Here is a 13,966-nt window from a genome sequence, read left to right as displayed (position 1 = left end):
TGAAAGAGGAGAAGTAACAACCAACACCACGGAAATACAGAAGATCGTTAACAACAACTATGAACAACTATATGGCAACAAACTCGACAATCTAAGTGAATTGGACAAATTTCTAGAAACACACAGTCTCCCAAAACTATTTCCGGAAGAGATAGAAAACTTGAACAGACCAATAACAACTAAGGATATTGAAGAGGTAATCAAGAATCTCCCAGCAAACAAAAGCCCAGGCCCAGGTGGCTTCACGGGGGAGTTTTACCAAACATTCAAAAAAGAACTAACACCCATTCTCCTCAAACTATTTCAAAAAATTCAAGAAGAAGGAAGACTTCCTAACACGTTCTATGAGGCCAGCATAATTCTAATTCCTAAACCCGAAAAACACACTACGAAGAAAAAAAACTACAGGCCAATATCCCTGATGAACATAGACGCCAAAATCCTGAACAAAATACTAGCAAATCAGATCCAGAAATCAAAAAAATTATTCACCATGACCAAGTGGGATTCATCCCTGGGATGCGAGGCTGGTACAATATTCACAAATCAATAAACGTGATACACCACATAAACAAAATGAAGAATAAAAACCACATGATCATATCAATAGATGCTGAAAAAGCATTCGACAAAATCCAGCGTCCATTTCTGATAAAAACACTCAGCAATGTAGGAAGAGAGGGATCATATCTCGACATAATAAAGGCCATATATGAAAGACCTACAGCCAACATCATACTCAATGGACAGAAACTAAAAACATTTCCATTAAGAACAGAAACAAGAGACAGAAAAATGGCGGCGAAGTGAATGGAGCGACCCAGACCATCTCCCAAGACAAAACTGGATTTACAATGAAAATAAAGGCAAACCGTCAGGAAAGGGCAGCCAAAAGACATCTTGGAGGACCACTTAACCAGAAACACCCACTCAATCCTGGTAGGCTTGCGAGGACGGGAGAGGGGACCGAGAGCCCAGGGTCCGCAGCGGCCTGGGCAGGGGACAGGGAACTCGGCGGGAAGTTAATCCTACCGTCTCCCTTCCCACCGTGCATGGGCCCTGGAAACTCTGTAGCCGGCTAAACTCTCCGCTGGAGCTGCACAGACTCACGGCCCCCAGCGAACTCAACGAGACCAGGGAACTCTGCGGGACCAGGGAACTCGGCAGGAAGTTAATCCTACTGTCTCCCTTGCCACCCTGCACAGGCCCTGGAAACCCTGTAGCCAACTAAACTCTCCGCTGGAGCCACACAGACTCTGGGGCCCCAGGGAACTCGGCGGGACCAGGGAACTCGGCGGGACCAGGGAACTGGGCGGAAAGTTAATCCTACAGTCTCCCTTGCCACCCTGCATGGGCCCTGTGAACCCTGTAGCTGGCTAAACTCTCCACTGGAGCCGCACAGACTCGCAGAGAACAGGACACTAGGCGGGACCAGGGAACTGGGCGGGAAGTTAATCCTACAGTCTCCCTTGCCACCCTGCATGGGCCCTGAAAACTCTGTAGCCGGCTAAACTCTCCGCTGGAGCTGCACAGACTCACAGAGAACAGGACATTAGGCGGGACCAGGGAACTCGGCGGGAAGTTAATCCTACCGCCTCCCTTGCCACCCTGCATGGGCCCTGAAAACTCTGTAGCCGGCTAAACTCTCCACTGGAGCCGCACAGACTCGAGGGCCCCAGGGAACTCGGTGGGACCAGGGAACTCAGCAAGACCAGGGAACTCGGCGGGACCAGAGAACTTGGTGGGAAGTTAATCCTACCCTCTCCCTTGTGACCCTGCATGGGCCCTGGGAACTCTGTAGCCTGCTAAGCTCTCGGCTGGAGCCGCAGAGTCTCCCGAAGACCAGGGGACTCGGCGGGACCAGGGAACTCGGCCAGAAGACAATACTACCGCCTCCCTTGCCACCCTGCATGGGCCCTGGGAACTCTGTAGCCTGTTAAACTCTCGGCTTGGGCCCACAGACTCGCGGGCACCAGGGGACTCGGCCGTACCAGGGAACTCAGTGGGAAATTACTCCCACCGCCTCCCTTGCCACCCTGCACGGGCCATGGGAACGCTGTAGCCTACTAAGCTCCCGGCTGGAGCCACACAGTCTCCCAGAGAACAGAGGGCTTGGTGGGATTAAAGTGGGTCCTCCCTGGTGCATCAAAACCCAGGAGAGGGAACCACAAACAGCAGAACACCAACACCCACTGGGAAAAATTGGCAGATTCCAAGGCCCACTGTGATAACCAAAATGGTGAGAAACAGAAACAAAAGCCAAATGAAAGATCAAGAGACCTCTACAGAAGATGAAATAAATGAGGTGCAGTTAACCAAGTTAACAGAACTAGAATTTAGAGCCATGATGTTGCGGAAGCTCAACAGCATGTGTAAGGACATGAGCAACATGAGTAAAGACATAGAAATGTTGAAAATAAACCATCTGGAAATGAAAAACCAACAGGAAGAACTGAAGAATGACATATCAGAAATGAAAAACACACTGGAAGGTCTAAAAAGCAGAGTAGGGGAAGCTGAGGACCGGATCAGTGAATTAGAAGACAGGCTAGAAGAAGTCAACCACTCAGAAAATCAAAAGGAAAAAACGATTGAAAAACAGGAAGAGAGCTTAAGAGAATTGTGGGACAACTGGAAACGAAATAATATTCGTATCATAGGAGTCCCTGAAGAAGAAGAAAGTAAGCGAGGGCTAGGGAATATATTCAAAGAAATAGTGACAGTAAACTTCCCTAATCTGGTGAAGGAAGAAGGCATTCAAGTTCAAGAAGCTCAGAGAGCCCCAAGTAAGAAGAACCCAAACAGGCCCACACCAAGACACATAGTAATCAAACTGCCAAAAATTAAAGACAAAGAGAGAATCCTAAAAGCAGCAAGAGAGAAGCAACAGGTTAACTACAAAGGAACCCCATAAGGCTCTCAGCTGACTTTTCACAAGAAACACTACAGGCTAGAAGGGAATGGCATGAAGTAATCAAGGTCATGAAAAACAAGGATCTGAATGCAAGACTAGTCTACCCAGCAAGGCTATCATTCAAAATAGAAGATCAAATAAAGAGCTTCCCAGACATAATAAAAGGCTAAGGGAATACATTAGCACCAAACCAGCACTGCAAGAAATGTTAAAAGGACTGCTGTAATTACCAGGAGAAATGGGAAGGAAAATAGAAGCACTCTAAACAAAAATGGCAATAAATAAGGACATATCAATAACCACCTTAAATGTAAATGGACTGAATACTCCCATAAAAAGACACAGAGTAGCTGATTGGATAAGAAAGCATGACTCATCTATATGCTGTTTACAAGAGACCCACCTCACAACAAAAGACTCACATAGATTGAAAGTAAAGGGATGGAAAAAAATCTTTCAAGCAAATGAAAAAGAAAAAAAAGCTGGGGTAGCAATACTTATATCTGATAAAATAGACTTCAGATTGAAGGCCATAACTACAGACAAAGAAGGCCACTACATAATATTGAAAGGATCTATCCAACAGGAAGATATAACCTTGATAAACATATATGCACCCAATATAGGAGCACCAAAATATATTAAAAAACTATTGGAGGACTTCAAAGGAGAAATCGATAGCAATGCAATCATAGCAGCGGACTTCAACACCCTGCTCACATCACTGGATAGATCCTCTAGACAAAAAATTAGCAAGGAAACAGAGACTCTAAATGAAGCATTAGACCAAATGGATTTAATAGATATCTACAGAGAACTACACCACAAAACTACAGAATTCACATTCTTCTCAAGTGCACATGGAACATTCTCAAAGATAGACCACATGTTAGGGCACAAACTAAGTCTCTACAATTCAAGAAGATTGAAATTATAACAAGCATCATCTCAGACCACAATGGTATGAAACTAGAAATCAATTGCAAGAAGAACATACAAAGACATTTTAACACATGGAAGCTGAATAGAATGTTATTAAACAATGAATGGGTCACCGAGGAGATCAAGGAAGAAATCAAAAACTTCATGGAAACCAATGAAAATGAGGACACAACAATACAAAATCTATGGCATGCAGCAAAAGCAGTTCTGAGAGGGAAGTTCATAGCACTACAGGCCTACCTCAAAAAAGAAGAAAAATCTATAATAGACTACCTAACCTCACAACTTAAAGAACTAGAGAGTAAACAAAAAGAAAACCCCAGAGCAAGTAGAAGAAGGAAATAGTAAGGATCACAGCAGAAATAAACGACATACAGACCAAAAAACATTTCAGAGGATCAATAAAACAAAGAGCTGGTTTTTCGAAAAGATAAACAGGATTGATGGACCCTTAGCTAGACTCACCAAGAAACAGAGAGAGAGAACCGAAATACATAAAATCAGAAATGAAACAGGAGAGATAACAACTGATACCACAGAAATACAAAAGATGGTTAACAACTACTATGAACAATTATACGGCAACAAATTCGAAAATCTAAGCGAAATGGACAAATTTCTAGAAAAACATAGTGTCCCAAAACTGGATCAGGAAGAGATTGAAAACTTGAACAGAACAATAACAACAGAAGAAATTGAAGATGTAATCAAGACTCTTCCAGCAAACAAAAGCCCAGGCCCGGATGGCTTCACGGGGGAGCTTTACCGAACATTCAAAGAAGAACTAATACCCATTCTCCTCAAACTATTTCAAAAAATTCAAGAAGAAGGAAGACTTCCAAACTCGTTTTATGAAGCCCGCATAATTCTAATTCCAAAACCAGAAAGAGACACAACAAAGAAAGAAAACTAGAGGCCAATATCCCTGATGAACATAGATGCCAAAATCCTGAACAAAATACTAGCAAATCGAATCCAGCAATACACCAGAAAAATTATCCACCATGACCAAGTGGGATTCATTCCAGGGATGCAAGGCGGGTACAATATTTGCAAATCCATAAATGTGATACACCACATAAATAAATTGAAGAATAAAAACCACATGATCATATCAATAGATGCTTAAAAAGCCTTTGACAAAATCCAGCATCCATTTCTGATAAAAATGCTCAGCAGTGTGGGAATAGAGGGATCATATATAGACATAATAAAAGCCATATATGAAAGACCTACAGCCAACATCATACTCAATGGGCAAAAACTAAAAGCATTTCCCTTAAGAACAGGAACAAGACAAGGATGCCCACTTTCGCCACTCCTATTTAACATAGTACTGGAAGTCTTAGCCACAGCAATCAGACAGGAAGACAAAATAAAAGGGATCCAAATTGGAAAGGAGGAAGTGAAATTGTCATTATTTGCAGATGACATGATACTATACATAGAAAACCCCAAAGACTCCACCAAAGCTTACTAGACTTAATAAATGAATTTGGCAAAGTAGCAGGATACAAAATCAATGTCAAGAAATCGATGGCATTCTTATACGCCAATGATGAACTGACAGAAAGAGAAACTAAGCAAAAAATCCGATTTACCATTGCGGCAAAAAAATTAAGATACTTAAGAATAAACTTAACCAAAGAAATAAAGGACTTATTCGCAGAAAACTACAGGTCTTTGAAAAAAGAAATAGAGCAAGAGGTAAAAAAGTGGAAGCACATACCCTGTTCATGGATTGGGAGAATAAACATCATTAAAATGTCCCTATTACCCAAAGCAATATATAGATTCAACGCAATCCCCATCAAAATACCAACGGCATACTTCACAGAATTAGAACAATTACTTCAAAAGTTCATATGGAACCAAAAATGCCTCGAATAGCCACAGCAATCTTGAAAAGGATTAACAAAGTTGGAGGGATCACAATACCAGATTTCAGGTTATACTACAAAGCCACCATAATCAAAACAGCCTGGTACTGGCACAAGAACAGGTATATAGACCAGTGGAACAGAATAGAGAACCCAGAAATGGACCCAAGGCAGTTTTCTCAATTAATATTTGACAAAGGTGGCAAGAGCATACAGTGGAGTAAGGACAGCCTCTTTAATAAATGGTGCTGGGAAAATTGGACAGCTACTTGCCGAAAAATGAAACTAGACGATCAACTTACACCCTACACCAAAATAAACTCAAAATGGATAAAAGACTTAAATGTAACTCATGAATCCATAAAAATCCTAGAGGAGACTGTGGGCAACAAAATCTCAGACATCATACACAGCAGAATTTTTACTGACACATCACCTAAGGCAATAGAAACAAAGGAGAAAATGAACACATGGGACTACATCAAACTCAAAAGCTTCTGCACAGCGAAAGATACAATCATCAAAATGGAAAGGCTACCCACTGTATGGGAGAGCATAATTGCCAATGATATATCAGATAAGGGGTTAACTTGCAATATATATAGAGTGCTCATACAACTCCACAACAGGAAGACAAAGAATCTAATTAAAAAATGGGCAGAGAAACTGAATAGACACCTCTCCAAACAGGACATACAAATGGCTAAGAGACATATGAAGAAATGTTCATCATCACTAATCATCAGAGAGATGCAAATCAAAACAACAATGTGGTATCACCTCACACCTGTCAGAATGGCCGCCATCAACAAATCATCAAACAACAAGTGTTGGCGAGGGTGTGGAGAAAAGGGGACTCTAGTACACTGCTGATGGGAATGCAGACTGGTGCAGCCACTATGGAAAACAATATGGCATTACCTCAAAAAATTAAAAATTGATCTTCCATTTTACCCAGTGATCCCACTTCTAGGAATATACCCTAAGAAGCATAAAACACCAATAAGAAAGAATATATGTACCCCCATCTTTGTAGCAGCACTATTTACAATCGCTAAGGTCTGGAAACAGCCCAAGTGCCCATCAGTAGACGAATGGATCAAAAAGCTGTGGTACATATACACAATGAAGTACTACACAGCAGTAAGAAAGAAAGATCTCTTATCCTTTGAGATTACATGGAGGGACCTGGAAAGTATCATCCTAAGTGAAACAAGCCAAACAGAGAAAGACAAATTTCATATGATCTCACTGATTTGTGGAATATAATGAACATAACAGTTTGAGGAATGGGGTAGTCCCAGAGACGCGGAAGCGGGGTACAGAGTGACAATCCCCTAAGGAGTGGGGAGGTGGGGGAGGGATGAACCACAGAACTTATACGCATGTATGCATGAACAGTGGATATGGACAACAATCTGGGGATGGGGCAGGGAGGGATGAGGGAGGGGGGAATCAGTGGGGTAAAAAAGGAGAATCATCTGTAAGAAAAATTAATCAATAAAAAAAAATAAAAAAATAATAATAATTAAAAAAAAGAACAGAAACAAGACTGCGATGTCCACTTTCGCCACTCTTATTTAACATTGTACTGGAAGTCTTAGCCACAGCAATCAGATAGGGAAAAAAAATAAAAGGGATCTAAATTGGAAAGGAGGAAGTGAAACTGTCATTATTTGCAGATGACATGATATTATACATAGAAAACCCTAAAGACTCCCTCAAAAATCTACTAGACTTAATAAATTAATTTGGCAAAGTAGCAGGATACAAAATTAACATCAAGAAATCAACGGCATTCTTGTACACCAATGATGAACTCACAGAAAGAGAAACTGAAAAAACAATCCCATTTACCATAGCGCCAAAAAAATTACGATACCTAGGAATAAACTTAACCAAAGAAGTAAAGGACCTATTTGCAGAAAACTACAGGTCATTGAAAAAACAAATAGAGGAAGATATAAAAAAGTGGAAGCACATATCCTGTTCATGGATTGGAAGAATAAACATCATTAAAATGTCCATACTACCCAAAGCAATCTATAGATTCAATGCAATCCCCATCTAAATACCAATGACATATTTCATAGAACTAGAACAAATACTTCGAAAGTTGATATTGAACCAAAAAAGACCCCGAATAGCCACAGCAATCTTGAAAAAAAAAGAACAAAGTAGGTGGGATCACAATACCAGATATCAGGTTATACTACAAAGCGACTGTAACCAAAACAGCCTGGTACTGGCATAAGAACAGGCATATAGACCAGGGGAACAGAACTGAAAACCCAGAAGTGGACCCAAGGCAATATGCTCAATTAATATTTGACAAAGGTGGCAAGAGCATACAGTCGAGTAAAGACAGCCTCTTTAATAAATGGTGTTGGGAAAATTGGACAGCTACATGCAAAAAAATGAAACTAGACCATCAACTTACACCATACACAAAAATAAACTCAAAATGGATAAAAGGCTTAAATGTGACCCATGAATCCATAAAAATTCTAGAAGAAAATGTAGGCAACAAAATTTCGGATATCATACGGAGCAGAATTTTCACTGATACATCACCTAAGGCAACAGAAACAAAGGAGAAAATGAACACATGGTACTACATCAAACTCAAAAGCTTCTGCACAGCGAAAGATACAATCATCAAAACGGAAAGGCTACCCACTGTATGGGAGAGCATAACTGCCAATGATATATCAGATAAGGGATTAATTTCCAATACATATAGAGTGCTCATAGAACTCCACAAAAGGAAGACATAGAATCCAATTAAAAAATGGGCAGAGGAACTGAATAGACACCTCTCCAAACAGGACATACAAATGGCTAAGAAACATATGAAGAAATGCTCATCATCACTAATCATCAGAGAGATGAAAATTAAAATAACAATGAGGTATCACCTCACACCTGACAGAATGGCCGCCATGAACAAATCATCAAACCAGTGTTGGCGAGGGTGTGGGGAAAAGAGGACTCTAGTACATTGCTGGTGTGAATGCAGACTGGTTCAGCCACTATGGAAAACAATATGGTGTTACCTCAAAAAATTAAAAATTGAACTTCCATTTGACCCAGTGATCCCGCTTCTAGGAATATACCCTAAGAAGCCTGAAACACCAATCAGAAAGAATATATGTACCCCCATGTTCATAGCAGCACTATTTACCATAGCTAAGATCTGGAAACAGTCCAAGTGTCCATCAGTAGACGAATGGATCAAAAAGCTGTGGTACATATACACAATGGAGTACTATGCAGCGGTAAGAAAGAAAGATCTCTTATCCTTTGAGATGACATGGAGGGACCTGGAAAGTATTATCCTAAGTGAAAGAAGCCAAGCAGAAAAAGACAAATACCACATGGTCTCACTTATATACGGAATATAATGAACATTACAATCTGAGGAATACAGTAGACCCAGAAACATGGAAGTAGGGCACATACTGACATCCCTCAGAAGAGGGGGTGTTGGGGGTGGGGGGTGGGAAGAGATAAACCACAGAACTTATATGCATGTATGCATGACCAATGGACATGGACAACTAAGCCGGGGACGGGGCGGAGGTGGGGTGGGGTGGGGGTGCCAAAGGGGTTAAAAAGGTGAAATATGTGTAACAAAAAAATAAATAAATAAATTTATTTTAAAAAAAAGAAAAAAAGAAAGAAAATATAAACCAATATCCCTTGTAAGTATAGATGGAAAATTTGTCAACCAAATAATAGCAAATGGAATCCAGAAGCAAATTGAGAGGATTGTAAAATATGGCCAAATGGAATTTATTCCAGGAAACAAGGTGGTTCAATAAATTAAAAGCAATCAATATAATACATCATATTACTAGGTTGAAGGAAAAAAACTCACATGATCACCTAATAAATACCAAAAAAGTATCTGAAAAACAAAAATGCAGCACATTTTTGTGAGGAAAAAATAAATGAAAAGAAAGTTCCCAAACTTGATAAAGGGCATTTATGAAAAACTCACAGCTAACATTATACTTAATGGTGAAAGACTCTAAGTTTCCCTCCTAAGATCAAGAACAGACAAGAATGCTACTTTTACCAATGCTATTCAACATGGACCTGGAACTTCTAGCCAGAACAATTAGAAAAGAAAAAAAATAAATAAAAGACATCCAAATTGGAAAGGAATAAGTCAAACTATCTCTCTTTATAGAGAACATGATCCTATGTATAGAAATTCCCAAAGAGTCCTCATGAAGGTGAAATAAGCCAAGCAGAAAAAGACAAATACCACATGATCTCACTTATATACGGAATATAATGAACATAACAGTCTGAGGAATACGGTAGACCCAGAAACATGGAAGTAGGGCACAGACTGACATCCCTCAGAAGAGGGGGTGGGGGGTGGGAAGAGATAAACCACAGAACTTATATGCATGTATGCATGACCAATGGACACGGACAACTAAGCCGGGGACGGGGCGGGGGTGGGGTGGGGAGGGGGGTGCCAAAGGGGTAAAAAAGGTGAAATATCTGTAACAAAAAAATAAATAAAAAATTTAAAAAAAAAGAAAGTTAAGTTACTAAGATGAATAAAGTCAGCAAAGTGGCAGGGTCCAGGACTGACCTGCAATAATCAGTGGTATTTCTCTACCCTAGCAATAAACAATTTAATTCCCAGAAAATTAAGAAAATAATTATATTTTCAATAGCATCAAAATACCTAAATACTTAGGCACAAATTTAACCAAAGAGGACTTATATACTGAAACCTAAATATATGGAAAGATAGCTCTTGTTCCTGAACTAGAAGACATCATATTGTTAAGATGGCAATATTCTCCAAAGTGATCTAAAGATTTAATGCAATCCCCCTTAAAACCCAAATCTGTTTTTGTAAAAGCTGATCTTAAAATTAACATGCAATTGCAAGGGACCCTAATAGCCAAAACATTATTTAAAAGGAAGAATAAAGTTGAAGGATTCACACTTACTACAAGGTTAGAATGTCCCAGAAGACTGGTACTGGGGCAAGATGGCTGAAGCCTAAGGAAGTCCCGCCTGCTTGTTCTGGACACAAGACTGGACCTGAGGCTAAACTGCAGAGCATTTAACTTAAAAAAACCACATGAATATAGCTGACTGGAAATACTGTGAGCAAGGAGACCAGTGGAGAGGAGAGAGGAAGAGACAGAGTAGATGAGTGAACTTGTGCAGCTGCACAGTGAAGGCAGCTTGGAAGATGGAGGGAAGGTGCAGCAGCACAGCTCCAGCCCCCTGGGAAAGGGGGGACTCAGCACCACATGGAGATCCCCAGCAACAAAAATGGGAAGGAGAACCCATGTATTGCTGGGGAAAGAGGCCCATTCCTCCCAGCCTTGAGTGAAGAGGAGGTGCTCCTCCCCCTACACATGGAACAGTGCTGAGCTGAAGATGGGCACCCCAATGACAGTACCTGAAGTACTGGGGAATGGGACATCTGACCAGAAGGGAATCCTGAGCAAAAGTCCCACCCTGAAGAACAGCATAGGGCAGGAAATCAGCACCCCAGTGACAGGGACTGATGCACTGGGGATTTGAACATCTGGCCAGGTGGGAGCCGAGGTAGAAGCCCCACCCAGCACAAGCCTGCCTTGCTGAAAGATTAAGAGCCAAGTAAGGCATTTGTTTTCTTTTTCTTTTTTTTTTTTACCCCCTTCCTTTTGTTTTTCTATTTTCACCTGTTTGGGGTGGGACATCAGCAACCCAGGCAGAACTGGGGTACTGGAATGAGGAAGAGCCTGCCTGCCTCTCCTGCAAGCAACTGACACAACCCCCAACACAAATCTGAGTGAACCACCCTGACTGGACCTGATATCCCACAAGGCCCAGTGACATGGGGGAAGGGAAAGCAGCCGAGAACAAATACATACAAGTGGCTAGCCCTGGAGGTGACCCAGCTTCTGGGCTAGGGAAGCCCAGCTCATAGGACTACCTGGGACAACATCCTGCAGGTCTCTGCCAGGAGGCCAAGGACCAGGCAGGGAAAATGATACAAATGAGCCTACACCAGAGAACTGCCCAAGAAGACAGGGACCCACACCCAAGGAACCAGATCCAACTACATCAGAGAAAAATCCAGTGAGCTCCATAAAGAGTAGATCCAAGGGGTTTGTTTGTTTTTCTGTTATTGTCGTGGTGGTGGTTTTGGTGTATGGAATTTTTTATAATTCAATTTTCTTTCTCTCTTTTTTCCTTTTTCCACTTTCTACTTTCTAACTTTATATTTTATTCAAATTAGAATTCCTACTTTTTACATTATTATTATTTCAGTAATTATTTTTTACCTTTTATATTTTATATTTACCCAATTTCTGGTTTCTGCTTTTTTTGTTTTTACATTGTTATTTTTGTTTTTATTCCTCTGTCCTAACCTTCAGGTTTTCTAGTATTCTTTTTGGGTACATGTTTTTGTACGTGATTTCTGGTTGTTTGTTTATCTTTTAAGCTTTTCATTGGGCCGGTGCTTCTACCATTGTAGATGCTGCTATCTGTTCAAGGGCCCTTTGGTTTGGTCTGCTATTGCCCTGCTTTTTTACTTTCATATACATTTTTTTGTTCGCTTTAAATTCATTCGGTCTCATGCCTTTTAGAATTGTTCATTGTGTGTGTGTGTGTGTGTTGTGTATGTTAGCATGTGTGTTTTCAGTTAGTTTGTCTTGTAATTGTATTGAGAGTCTGGGGCTGGTATTGTTCAAGCTGTTGTTTTTGGTTTTGTTTTAAGTCTGGTTGTTCATTGCTTTCTTTACTTTTATTTTATTTTAATGTTAGTCTTCCTCCCTCTTCTAATTATTTTGCTCTCCCAACTCCTGGTGTTCTTTTTTAATTAATTTAGTTATTTTTGTTACAGATGTTTCTCCATTATCCCCCACTGATACTCCACTTTGCTTTCCTCCCCACCATGTCCCCAGCTTTGTTGTCCATGTCCATTGTTCATGGATACATGCATATAAATTATGTGGTTTATATCTCCCCCCGACCCCTCTTCTAAGGTTTGCCAGTCTGTACCTACTTCCATGTCTCTGGGTCTATTTTATTCATGTTTGTTTTGTTCATTATATTCCACAAATAAGTGAGATCATGTGATATTGGTATTTCTCTAATTGGCTTGTTTGGCTTAGGATAATACTCTCCAGGTCCCTCCATGTCATCTCAAAGGATAAGAGATCTTTCTTTCTTACAACTGCATATCACTCTATTGTGTATATGTACCACAGCTTTTTTATCCATTTGTCTACTGATGGACAACTGGGCTGTTTCCAGATCTTAGCTATTGTAAATAGTGCTGCTATGAACATGGGGGTACATTATTCTTTCTGATTGGTGTTTCAGGCTTCTTAGGGTATATTCCTAGATGTGGGATCACTGGGTCAAATGGAAGTTCAATGTCTAAATTTTTGAGGTAACACCATAGTGTTTTCCATAGTGGCTGCACCAGTCTGCATTCCCACCAGTAGTGTACTAGAGTCCCCTTTTCTTCACAACCTCACCAAAACTTGTTTGATGACTTATTGATGGCGGATATTCTGACAGGTGTGAGGTGATACATCATTGTTGTTTTAATTTGCATCTCTCTGATGACTAGTCATGTAGAGCATTTCTTTATATGCTTCTTAGCCATTTGTATGTCCTGTTTGGAGAAATGTCTATTTAGTTTCTCTGCCCATTTTTCAATTGGTTTCTTTGTCTTCCTTTTGTTGAGCTGTATGACCACTGTATATATATTGTAAATTAACCCCTTATCTGATGTATCATTGGCCATTATGCTCTCCCATAGAGTGGGATGCCTTTCCATTTTGGTGGTTATTTCTGTTAATGTGCAGAAGATTATGAGTTTGATGTAGTCCCGTGTGTTCATTTTCTCCTTTGTTTCTGTTGAAAATTCTGCTGCATATGATGTCTGGAATTTAGTTGCCTACATTTTCTTCTAGAATTTTTATGGCTTCATGAGTCATATTTAAGTCTTTTATCCATTTTGAGTTTATTCTACTGTAGGGTGTAAGTTGGTGGTCTAGTTTCATTTTTTTGCATGTAGCTGTCCAATTTTCCCAACACAATTTATTAAAGATGGTGTCTTTACTCCACTGTATGCTCTTCCTACCTTCGTCAAATATTAATTGAGCATATTGTCTTGCGTCCATTTCTTGGTTATCTATTCTGTTTGACTGATCTATTTTCCTGTTCTTGTGCCAGTACCAGGCTGTTT

The sequence above is a fragment of the Molossus molossus genome, unplaced genomic scaffold (genome assembly GCF_014108415.1).
Source record: "Molossus molossus isolate mMolMol1 unplaced genomic scaffold, mMolMol1.p scaffold_m16_p_2, whole genome shotgun sequence".
Taxonomy (NCBI): Eukaryota; Metazoa; Chordata; class Mammalia; order Chiroptera; family Molossidae; genus Molossus; species Molossus molossus.
Note: the sequence above shows the minus strand (reverse complement) of the source record.